General features: G+C 37.9%; 1 protein-coding gene across 1 annotated transcript in view; it reads right to left on the bottom strand.

The window, feature by feature from the left end:
- Positions 1 to 13,722, bottom strand: part of LOC107573232 (chondroitin sulfate synthase 3-like) — a 76,459-nt gene that overhangs the window by 22,312 nt on the left and 40,425 nt on the right. The window lies entirely within an intron of this gene.

Here is a 13,722-nt window from a genome sequence, read left to right as displayed (position 1 = left end):
TATTAGTAAGCTCTCCAAAGTTGCATTTTTTTTTCAACTTCGCCGTATTGCCAAACTCCGTTCCTTCATCAGTCCAAAAGATGCTGAATTACTAGTAAATGCTTTAATCACATCTTGCCTTGATTACTGCAACGCTCTTTTTTCCGGATTACCAGTACGCTCCATCTCTCGATTGCAATATATTCAAAATTCTGCAGCGAGAATGCTAACTTACACTAAACGGTATGCATGTTAATCATGTTAATGTTAATGTTACCTGTTAAGGTTTTTTTTTTCTTTTTCTCCTCTCTATAATACTGTATAGTACTGCAACTGCAACCACATGTTCTGGACTTGGAAAATGTCTTGTCCATTGCTTCTGTCATTGTGCAGTGTCCTTGAGCTTGGGAAAGGCGCTATATAAATTAAACTTATTATTATTATTAATTACTGTAAAGTTCACAGAATGTGCATACACACTGTATATAGTGTATTTTTTGCACATACATGTACGCGTGCTATGACAAACTCCTTCACTGCACACTGAAAGCCTAAATTAAATCTTTTCATAATATAAAGCGATTATATCTCTTCAGAAGACTCAGATTAGATTTCTTGATTCATTGTGATTATTTTTATGCTGTCTTTATAAACTTTTTGAAGCCTGAAAATTTTAGATGAATAAAATCATGATAGAATATTATAAATATATTTGTATTCTGAAGATGAATGGAAGACTGATGGGACATGAGAGTGAGTAAAAGATGAAAGCATATTAATTTTGAACTGTCCCTTTAAAAAGATATTACAGCACAACAGCGTTCATCACTCCATCACAGCGTGTTGGTCTGCTGTTGTGAAGATATTGTCCTACAGTTTTTTAAAATTGGTTTCACAAGTAAGGTGTACATTTTCAAAACACTCAGTACAAAACTTTAAACTGATCACACTTGTAACACCACTAGTCATTCTTTCAAAACCTGATCTCATGATTTCATTGTAGTTGCACATAATTTCATTCCACATAATCATTGTTTCAAAACACAAGATCATTGTGATATGTATTGAGAACATTTGAATTAATCACCAAAACACAACAGTATGATCTTCTTTCAATTTAGTACTTTTAACAATCAGTTCATTCAAGAGCAAACAATGTAAGCTTCATGTTTCAAATCACCTTTGTTGCTGAAATAATTACACTAATACAGGCAATAACTGTCATGTTAGAATAGAGTGAGTAAAAGATGAAAGCATCTTAATTTTGAACTGTCCCTTTAAAAAGATATTACAGCACAACAGCGTTCATCACTCAAGTGGTGTTGGTCTGCTGTTGTGAAGATATTGTCCTACAGTTTTTTAAAATTGGTTTCACAAGTAAGGTGTACATTTTCAAAACACTCAGTACAAAACTTTAAACTGATCACACTTGTAACACCACTAGTCATTCTTTCAAAACCTGATCTCATGATTTCATTGTAGTTGCACATAATTTAATTCCACATAATCATTGTTTCAAAACACAAGATCATTGTGATATGTATTGAGAACATTTGAATTAATCACCAAAACACAACAGTATGATCTTCTTTCAATTTAGTACTTTTAACAATCAGTTCATTCAAGAGCAAACAATGTAAGCTTCATGTTTCAAATCACCTTTGTTGCTGAAATAATTACACTAATACAGGCAATAACTGTCATGTTAGAAAACAAACTTACATAACCTAACTTACATATCTCACATAAAATCAGTAACGTTTGTAAAAGTATTTATACAATTTTATCCAGTGTGTTATCAAAAGGTGTGATGAAGGTATGACATGGTACTGTCAATGCAGTAAATCTCCTCACTGTGCCATATGACTGAATCTATATTCTGGCTGAAATTTTCAGATGAAGGGTGAGTTATAGTAATGTGCAGTCTCTACCATGGTAATGCTTCTACTGTATATAGAGTATCACATTGCATAATGTAATGTAAAATGCTGTATTTGATGCCATCTGTCTCCCTTCTTCTGATACATCTCCGATCAATCTCTGATCAGTTCCTCTCCCTTGTGTCTGATCAGGTCCTCTCCCGTGTATGTTCACAAATAGCAAAACACACAGTTTTACAAATGATGACATCCTCAAAAGAAGGTTTTAGGTTATTTTGTCAAGTTTTGCTTACTTCTGGGTACCAATTTGTCCCCAAAATATGGTTACAGTAAGTAGGTACACACACACAAGTAAATCTCCTCACTGTGCCATATGACTGAATCTATATTCTAGCTGAAATTTTCAGATGAAGGGTGAGTTATAGTAATGTGCTACCATGGTAATGCTTCTACTGTATATACAGTATCACATTGCATAATGTAATGTAAAATGCTGTATTTGATGCCATCTGTCTCCCTTCTTCTGATACATCTCCGATCAATCTCTGATCAGTTCCTCTCCCTTGTGTCTGATCAGGTCCTCTCCCGTGTATGTTCACAAATAGCAAAACACACAGTTTTACAAATGATGACATCCTCAAAAGAAGGTTTTAGGTTATTTTGTCAAGTTTTGCTTACTTCTGGGTACCAATTTGTCCCCAAAATATGGTTACAGTAAGTAGGTACACACACACAGACACAGGTTTTCCTATTAGGAATAATGGGGTTTATACTGTCTCACCCTACTCCTAAACCTACCCTTACGAAAAAAAAAGAATTCTCATTGGACCCAAAAAAGGACAATGATTTCAGATATTGTCATCTTTCTGAGGACACTTTGAAAGGTTTGAAAAAAGTGCACTTTTGATGATCTGTTGTGATATTAGTACTAAGAGTTTGAAAATTTACCAATTGCTTGTGAAAATTGCGCCAAAGCAATAAAAAAAACTGTAAAGGATTATCTTGCTTTATTATGGTCCATTTGAAAAACATGTACAGAGACAATGACTGAATGACAGTGAGATAGTCAGATATGAACGTTCATTTGTATCTTTATGATAAAGTCTTTAGTGTTTAGTAATATTGAGTGCATTTATCATTGTAATTAGAGCAATGTGAATGTAAGAGCATCAAATGTGGTTCATAGGTCCACAAAAGCGGCTGTGTGTGTGAACACAGATAATAGCACAGACAGAAAACAGCAATGCGACTGATACAGGGATGAAAAGGACTGCCGTGTGTAGTCAACACTCCATCTGTGAGTGGGCGTCACTCCTCAGAGAATGCTGTGGAAAGATCTCCAGCAGAGATGCTGCCGTGTGTGCTGTTAAATCCATTTATACACTATGACATGATTTCATGCATCTTCAAATTCCTGTTTCAGAAATACTCAATAACATGTTAACCTCTTTTCGTTTTACAACAACAAATCACTCATTTATACCTACACAAAAGACACAGATCTAATGGTCCAAACAACACATAGCCTGGACTTTGCAGCTCTTTGGTCAAATTTACAGGTATTAAAATTAACTCCATCAAACAATTAAAATCTCTTAAAACTACAATGGATTATGCATTTATCAAAAGTTTAATCACTTCTTAAAGGGGTCATGTAATGCGATTTCAATTTTCCTTTCGCTTTGGAGTGTTACAAGCTCTTGGTGCATAAAAAAGATCTGTAAAGTTGCAAAGACTAAAGTCTCAAATCCAAAGAGATATTCTTTATAAAAGTTAAGAGTCAACCACGCCTACCTAAAACGGCTTGTTCTAACACGCCCCCACATGTCTACGTCATGATGTGGAAAGATTTGCATAGAGGCAGCACTCTAAACATTAGCTGGCAGACAATAACTGGAAGAAAGACAAAGATAACAAGATGATCATTCAACGAGAGACACGCAGAGCAGTGGTAGACGGAGGGAGTGTTCAGAAAGCCTGTTTGAAAATAATTATTTTTGCAGTTTGTCTGGTGATACCAGTGGAGCTGGAATGACAGATGTCAGCTTTCATGTTTTGATCAACAAATGCTAAATGCTAAATCTTAGTCATGTTTTGTTCTCTTCTAACCTTTATCTCTAGAGATGGTGTATGTCATAGTTCAGTTCACATCCTCACATATAGAGGTGTCATTCAACAGTAGGGTTGCCACCCATCCCTTAAAATCGTCCCGTATTTAAAGGCAAAATGATGCGTCCTGTATCAAATCAATACCAACACATATTTGAATAAACAAATAAGTATTTTGCACTGTTTATAATACTAATAGCATTTATAATGAAATAAAATTCATAAGAAGTATTAGAGAAGCTCATTTGTGCGTGATTGCATTTTGGCGTCTTTCTTTCCATAGCGACGGGGTCTCCAGAACGCGCGCCGTTAAAGCAGCATGCAGTAAACCTGCGCAGTTTAAAACATCTGGAGCTCACATCTGCCCTTTGAACACAAAGCTTTCCTGATGTAGAGCTGAATGGGAAAGTTATTGCTTTGTCCAGTAACTAATGATGAACGCGCAGTTTGCAGAGAAGCATTTCGGTTGTTCACAGTGGACTGTCTGACTTACAGGGATAGTTCACCCAAAAATCTTTACACACCCACAAGTTGTTCTTTCTTCTGTTGAACTTAAAAGAAGATACTTTGAAGAATGTGGGTAACCAAACAGTTTCTGGTCAGCTGTTTAGTTACCCACATTCTTCAAAGTATCTTCTTTTGTGTTCAACAGAAGAAAATGCACATACAGTAGTGAGCATGATCAGCCTTGATGCTTTGTGATGGTCTGGTCTGTGGTATTGTGTTGGTAATGGCTGTGTTTTCAGAGTTATGTGGGTGTTTCATACTGAATTTCTCCAGGAATATTAAATATTACATCTGCATAACTGACCTGAGCAGTAATCACCCTTCAGCACTAATGCATTAAACCCATGAGAATATACACAGATACTGGTCTGCACTGGGCTAATCTGAAAAGATCTGCATTTAAAAAGGAAAACAAATTTGCACTCAGAATAACGAGCAGCATGTTACCACTCCAAACACTGCCTCTATACAGAAACAGACCAATTATTATGAGCAACTAACAGGAGACTTATGAGAAACAGGGAGAGTAAAGGAAAGATAACAAAAAATCTATTTACTGGCAGATTCACAAGTCCATTATAACTGAAAACAATGATCTCTATTTTCTCAATCATTTAATAGCCTCTACATCTAATTAGTCCTGCTGAGCATCATCGTATGATGTGGGCAGAGGCGGACAGTAACTAAGTACAATTTTTGAGTATTGGTACTTTACTTGAGTATTATTTTTTCTGGGAACTTGTGACTTTAACTTCACTACATTTGAAAGACAAATATTGTACTTTTCACTCCACTACATTTCTATCAAGGTCCTCGAAGTAGAAAGTCGTTACTATGTAGCAGCTTTGAAAGTCAGTGGGTGATTTTCTTCTTCTCTAAAACATGACTTTCTTTTTTTCAGACAGTTTATCAGTAATCACTCTTGTAGGGCTACATGAAGGGATTTCCCAGCATTTTTTGAACACTGCCCCCGGTACCATGCCACAGAAATAAAAACCAAGCGACAGACAAAATGTTGTAACACTTGTCACGATTGTGGATGCTTAGACAAATGGTTGTCTTCTAATGTATTAAATACAGCCCATTTGCACTACCACAATGCCATATGACTGTTCATTCCTTTCACTGTTGCTTGACAGAAAATGGAATACATCATTGGACACGCAACTCATTCATATATATTTTTGTATTTTAAAATGTATTCAGATAGAAAAGTTATTTATAATTGTAAATATAGAACACAATATTACAATATTTGTGAGCAGAAAAGACTACTTCACAAACATTCAAAAATCTATATCAGTAGTGTGCGGTGGTGTTCTGAAATGAGGAATCCTCAAAGTTTTTAAACATTTTTTATTATTAAATGTAAATTCATGTCCCAGTCACATCTTCTTGGTTAAATTACACTCTTACACTATCAGATTTTTTTTTTCTATTTTAATATTCTTACATTAACAATGTAATCAATATTCTATTTATTAAAGTCAAGTATGAATCACATAACGTTTTTATTTTAAGCATTTTAAATTTATTCCAAAATAACACTTCAAGGCAGTAACAAGGTAGCCTATATATTGGTCGCAGACATGGAGATTTACTTTAAATTACACCAAACTGATTACTCACTAAGGCCATTTCAAGTCTTATTTTGATGTAACAAATTGGTTATATAAGAGTGTGAGTTGTTTACGTACGTTCTTCCCATTAACACCATTACATTGTTCATTCAGACGGAATCGTGAATGCGGGAGGCGGGATTTATCGCATGAACCAATCACAGCTGAACATAACCAGTTATATTCAACCATATCACGATGGAGGCATTCCTCCTCTCACATGACTTTCCCCTATTAGTTCTCAATTACCCCCCACCAAAGTCACCGCACGCTTTAGAGGGTCTGTTAAACCTCAATGGGCTCAGGGGAGGCGAGAGAGGAGCGGACTCCCGCTGTAACTTTACCTGCCGGTGTCGCTACCGTTAACACCTCCAACAACCCACCTCTCCCCCTTCTGCACTTCAGATCAGTGAAGATGATGTGCATCAGGTCTTTCGGAAGCAGAAGAGACGGAAAACACCAGGCCCAGACGGTGTCACACCAGCCTGTCTGAAAACCTGTGCTGACCAGATGGCCTCCATCTTCTCAGAGATCTTCAACAGATCACTGGAGCTGTGCGAAGTCCCTGCCTGCTTCAAATGCTCTACCATCATCCCCATTCCAAAGAAACCCAAAATTACAGGACTTCATGACTACAGACCTGTTGCTTTAACGTCTGTGGTCATGAAGTCATTTGAAAGACTGGTGTTGGCTTATCTGAAGAACATCACTGGACCCCCTGCAGTTTGTTTATCGAGCAAACAAGGCTGTGGATGATGCAGTCAACATGAGACTGCAATTCATCCTGTAACATCTGGATAAATCAGGGACTTATGTGAGGATCCTGTTCATGGACTTCAGTTCAGCCTTCAACACCATCATCCTGACACTCCTCCAGACCAAACTAACCCAGCTCTCTGTCCCTAGCTCTATCTGTCAGTGGATCACCAGATTTCTGACAGATAGGCAAAGCCAGTGAGAATTGGAAAATTCACGTACAACATCATCAGCACTGGCGCCCCCCAGGGTTGCGTCCTCTCCCCACTGCTTTTTTCCCTGTACACCAGTGACTGCACCTCTACTGACCCCAGGGTGGTTCCTCCGAGGATATATATATAGGGTGTTGACATTCCTGACCTGCGGGTGTTGCTGTAAACACCAGGCCCAGACGGTGTCACACCAGCCTGTCTGAAAACCTGTGCTGACCAGATGGCCTCCATCTTCTCACAGATCTTCAACAGATCACTGGAGCTGTGCGAAGTCCCTGCCTGCTTCAAATGCTCTACCATCATCCCCATTCCAAAGAAACCCAAAATTACAGGACTTCATGACTACAGACCTGTTGCTTTAACGTCTGTGGTCATGAAGTCATTTGAAAGACTGGTGTTGGCTTATCTGAAGAACATCACTGCTTCCCCCAGTTTGTTTATCGAGCAAACAAGGCTGTGGATGATGCAGTCAACATGAGATCATCCTGTAACATCTGGATAAATCAGGGACTTATGTGAGGATCCTGTTCATGGACTTCAGTTCAGCCTTCAACACCATCATCCTGACACTCCTCCAGACCAAACTAACCCAGCTCTCTGTCCCTAGCTCTATCTGTCAGTGGATCACCAGATTTCTGACAGATAGGCAAAGCCAGTGAGAATTGGAAAATTCACGTACAACATCATCAGCACTGGCGCCCCCCAGGGTTGCGTCCTCTCCCCACTGCTTTTTTCCCTGTACACCAGTGACTGCACCTCTACTGACCCCAGGGTGGTTCCTCCGAGGATATATATATAGGGTGTTGACATTCCTGACCTGCGGGTGTTGCTGTTGGACAGTGTTATTCCTGCTTCCTGTTTGCAGTGCTGGTTTGTGATTGTAGCTCCGTGTAGCTTTGTTTTTCTGTAAAATCTCTATCACGCTCTGTTGTTTAAAGTGATAAAATATAACTTAATTCCCACCATATTTCTGATATTATCTATCAACCTAATTTGATTAATTTGATCATTCGCTTTTATTCTAAAACCGCAAGTGCAGCGCACCTGCAGCGCGTTAGCATTTGTTAGCTTGTCATTAGCATTTCCATTCCATTCTATTGCCGTTTTCTTTCTTTTTTTTCTTTTCTCTCTCTCGCTCCATTTTTTTCACAAGTTCATCAAACAACTGTGGTAATGAACCATTCATTACCACATGAATCATTCATCAATCACGGTGAGTAATGGCTTCCTCTCCTGCTATTGTTGTTTGCACCGCTTGCCACATGTATAGTTTATCTCTCTCTGTCGGTGACGAGGGATTCACATGTGATAAATGCAGGGAAATAGTTAGACTGACAGAGAAGATTTCAGAATTAGAGACACGCATTCCAAACTTTAATTGAGGACAGTAAGAATGTGAGGGTTCTAGATACGGCTTTGGATGCGACTAGCTCAGGGAGTCCTGTACATTGTTCAGTTCCGGTAACAGCCTCCGCAACAGGGCAACTGGGTGACTGTGAGGCGGCATAGTCACGGATCAAAACACCGCTCTTCCGTTCCGATCAAAACATCAAACAGGTTCTCCCCAATCAGTGACGCACCCACTGAGAAACATGATCAAAGTGCTCTAATTATTGGCGATTCTGTAGTCCAATGTTTACCGGGAGCCAAAGCGCCCGACATCTTGGCAAATTTAAAAGTGCTGGCTAATGCTAAACGTAAATACAGTAAGATTGTTATTCACGCTGGCGCTAATGATGTTCGACTTCGCCAGTTGGAGATCACTAAAAATAACATTAAAGAGGTGTGGGAACTTGTAAGCACTATGTCAGACACTGTAATATGCTCTGGTCCCCTCCCTGCTTACCGTGGCGATGAGATACATAGCAGACTGTCGTCAATCAATGGCTGGATGTCTAAGTGGTGCCCGCAGAATAACATGGGTTTCATAGATAATTGGATGAGTTTTTGGGGCAGACCTGACCTGATGAAAAGAGATGGTCTTCATCCCTCCTGGGGTGGTGCCGCTCTTTTCTCTAGAAATATGGCACATAGTCTTAAGGTGTGTTCACACCAGACGCGAAGCGAATATGCGCATCGCGCCACTCGCTCTAGATTACTCGCGGGATGTTTTTCGTGTCACTCGCGTGAATAAAAACAGCACGATCAACCATGCTGGAGATAACTGCAATCGCTGTTTTGTACCTGTTGTCAAAAAGTCCCAAATACAATGGAAAGCCAAACGCCGACGCGCCTGGGTTGACAGCACCATCCAGAGGAGGATGAATAACGTTAGGATCCTGTATTAATGTGTGTTACATTTTACTACTGTATATATACACTGATATTACTATTATTTTTATTATTGATAGCAGAAACTCTGTAGCCATGCTAATAAAATACAACTACCACTACAACTGATTTTAATTGTTTTCTATGCTCCAGACCTATATAATAACAGACGGCTGCAATAATGCTCTCTGCTATTGTCTGGTTCAACTGGACGTGCCAATAAGCTCTTCGCTGATTGGCTTGCGCGAGAACGCGTTAGGCGAATTTTCCGCTCGAGTTGACATTTTTGAACTTGCGCGAAAGACACGATTCAGGCGAATATCTCGCGTTCGCTGCAAACGCGTCGCGCATTTCGCGTCATTTGCGTCGCCTGGCGCGAATTTAATTATTCGCGCGAGTAGATTACATACAAAGTCAATGCAAAGACGCAAATAGAGGCCAAGAACTGGCCCTCCGACTGAGCCTGGTTTCTCCCAAGGTTTTTTCTCCATTCTGTCACCGATGGAGTTTTGGTTCCGAATACTTTCCGTACCCACTGTATATATGTATATATATATATATATATATATGGATATCACATATAGCAGATATGACTTTCATCATTGTTGTTTTGTGGAAGAAGAATCTGCACAATTACTGTTACAAGTATTTTTAGCTGCTGATGTGATGAGGAAACACTTCAAAAGAGAGACCTACAGAAATGTATGAATGTTAATTGCAGGCGTGGGACATCTTGACTAACAAGATGTATGCAAAGGCAATACAGAAAGATGAATATTATGTTTCATTACGCTAGGTAAGTAAGTTCCATCATCTTTAAAATTCCATCATGGACCACCAATGGTAATGTTTATTTTTTTTGCTGCAAGAAAGGTTCTTAAAATATAGTTGGTATCCTATTTTATCAGTAATACATGCTGTTTGTGATCAGATTTTCAAAAGATATGGCCATTTTATCTTATGGCCATTCAAGACATTTTAGCTTAAAATGTTCTCAGCGTTACTCATCATAATTGCATCTTTACTAGTAAGAATTAGAGAGTGCTACAATTAAATTCTTACTAGTTACAATGCCAGTTAGAGAGATCTACAAATTAATTTTCATGAGTCATATGTCTCCATTGACTTCCATTCCTTTTTAAAGCTCTACTATTGATTACCTTATAGTCTATGTAATGCAAGTTATTTTTAAAGGTGAATCCACACTTGCATAGAAAAGATGCAAATACTAGTAATATGCATATTTATTTATTGGTTGTAAAATACAAAATACCTATTTTTCTTCAGCACTGCAAGGGTATTATTTGCATTATCCAATCACAAAATAATTCTGAGGCTGGGTCCTGTTACATAGTAATTTTGGCTAAGAGTTTGATAATTTCGTAATTGTTGTTTCAACAGTATGCCATGTGACATTGAGCATGTCACTCTCTTTACAAAAAAAAAAAGTCTTGAAAGTCCAAAAACATTTATTGCGTGATGAGGCCTATTAGAATGCAAATCTTCACTAGTAAAGATACAATTGTAGAGCTTTGTAACTGGATTTCCTTCTAGTAAGAACTGAATTAGACAGCTCTCTATTTGGCATTGTTCCTAGTAGGAATTTAATTGTAGAGCTCTCTAATTTAATTCTTACTGTAAGAATGCATTGCAGAGCTCTCTAAATCAATTCTTACTAGTCAGAATTAAATTAGAGCACGCTAATCATAACTGTAACTAGTAAGAATTGACAGAGTGTTGACTTGACTTGTTGACTAGAATTTACTCTCTAATTGAATTGTTACTATTAAGAACTGAATTGTAGAGCTCTGTAATTTCTAGGGCTGCCCTCGACTAAAGATTTTTCTGGTCGACTAGTAGTCGTTCATTTTAAGCATTAGTCGACTATTAGTCGCACTTTTATTTAATAAACCATATAAATCATGTTTCATACGGATTACATAATCTGAGAATATTTGTTTTCTATTTGAATTGGTTCATTTAAAAGCTTCACTCTCTATAGATATACAGTGGGTACGGAAAGTATTCAGACCCCCTTAAATTTTTCACTCTTTGTTATATTGCAGCCATTTGCTAAAATCATTTAAGTTAATTTTTTTCCCTCATTAATGTACACACAGCACCCCATATTGACAGAAAAACACAGAATTGTTGACATTTTTGCAGATTTATTAAAAAAGAAAAACTGAAATATCACATGGTCCTAAGTATTCAACTCAGTATATTTAACTCAGGTGCTGTCCATTTCTTCTGATCATCCTTGAGATGGTTCTGCACCTTCATTTGAGTCTTTCTGTAATAAGGCAAGAATACACAGAGTTTCGAAGTGATGAAGTTACAAGTTCATAGACCGAGATGGCAGAAAGCGCATCCTGTTTGCTTTAATTATTTTACAAAAGCGCAACGTTTCGTTGTTATTGTGAGTGCACACGAATAAACGTAGAGTCTTTACAGATACAATAGATGCATTACTTTTATCTGTATGACCAATAATGACGAAGTATTTTAAGCGCAAATGATCGCACAGGTGCCTCCATCTGTCCTGCAGTAGCCCAAGCGCGCTACTGTTCAGCTTCCACACTCCGCACAAACACGTGAACTGCGCACTTTTTTCTAGGTTAACATTAGATTGAGCTGCCATGTAAAATTGCTACTACCAACATATTTCAGATGATAAGCCATATTTGAGGTCGATGAATGTTAGGTGAGCATATGGATGTCCTGCCCGATGTAGCCTACTATATTACCACATAGACCAGCCGTTAACGATATGTCTGTCACGGACTGCATGATTTAGCCACTTTTTTTTTTCTGCGACTAAGCGACTAATTAAATTTTAGTCGACCAAGCCTCTCCTTGTCGACTAATGGTTAGTCGACTATTAGGGGGCAGCTCTAGTAATTTCATTCTAAAAATGCAATTAAGACGAGTAACCCTGGGGAGCTAAAACAGCTTGCCATACCCAACAACTATCGACCAACAGTAAAGAGATGAAACTGCTGACAGAGTGAATAGGGCTAATAAATTAAAAAGCATCCTGACAATCATTGGCTATTTCTGGTCTTTGTTTGTTAAACTATTTAATTTCAAAATTCAGCAACAGCCTGACATGAATCGTCCACATCTATGTTTCTACAGTATAGCACACTGTACACAGTGTAACACACAATGATTCAGGATATTTTTGAGCAGAGAAAGAAATGACAAGGCAAAGAGATAAATAGCAGCACGATTAGAGCAAGAGATGGTGTGCGGATGGCGGTGTGTCCTGTACTAAAGTGTTTGCTCATGTAAGAGCCTTACATGAGCAAATACACAGCTTCACATCTACTATTTTGTAATTTGGCCCGAGAACTTTTGCTGTTAAGTAGGCTAGGTAGGGTGACCATACATCCTCTTTTTGGACCTAAAAAAATGCGTCCGGCTGGGATTTTTAAATCGCCCAAAATGTCCGGGACCCTTTTGCTTTCTACAGTCTTTTGCTTTCTACAGTCGCCATTCATTGTGTGCGTATGTGCCCTCATATGTTGCTGCTGATAGCCTTGTGGTTAGTGCATCTTACAGCATAACTGCACTCACGGCGACACAAGTTCAATCCCCATCTCGAGGTCCTTTGCCAGTCGTGTTCCTCTCTCTCCACCCAATGCTTTTGTGTTGTCTCTCTACTCTCCTATCCTAATAAAAGCGTTGTATATCCTCTTTTCAAAATTAGAGGAAATAACTTGGAAACTTAGAAGGAAGGGGGCGTATATCATTAAATAATGGTCAAATACATTACTGAATCAACATTGGATAAATTAAATGCCTGGAAAATGGATATGCAAGAAGATAGATGAGATAGACTGGAATGATGCATGTTTTAAAGCACAAACACAGACAATAGATACTAGGTTTAAATTACTTCAATGTAAATGGTTAATGAGAACCTACATAACTCCTGTTAAGCTTCATCATATATATGTTAACATCCCAGATGTGTGCTCTAAATGTTTGGATGAAAAACATTTGTCTATGGGTTATTATTTATTTATTTCCATTTATGTAGAGTATAATGTAGTCTGTGTTATTGTTTTTATTTTATTTAAGTATACATTCAATATGTATGAATGATGAGTGCCTGTGCACCTGTTCTGGTGTTCTATTGTTACTGTATGGCTAGATGTTGTGGGGTCATTAAAAAGTCAATTTTTAAAAATTGTCAAAAAAATTATATGGTCAGAACATTACCGTTTTAAAATATTTTACAGATGTTACTATTGTTAATATAAGTAATAGTAATAATAATAATAATGCGTTTTATTTATATAGCGCCTTTCCTAGCTCAAGTATGCTTTACAATGTACGTTCAACAAGAAAAGAATAACACTGAAAGGGTAGACAATGATGACA

Source organism: Sinocyclocheilus grahami, unplaced genomic scaffold (genome assembly GCF_001515645.1).
Source record: "Sinocyclocheilus grahami isolate Dianchi unplaced genomic scaffold, SAMN03320097.WGS_v1.1 scaffold1897.1, whole genome shotgun sequence".
NCBI lineage: Eukaryota > Metazoa > Chordata > Actinopteri > Cypriniformes > Cyprinidae > Sinocyclocheilus > Sinocyclocheilus grahami.
This window is presented reverse-complemented; position numbering and strand designations above follow the sequence as displayed.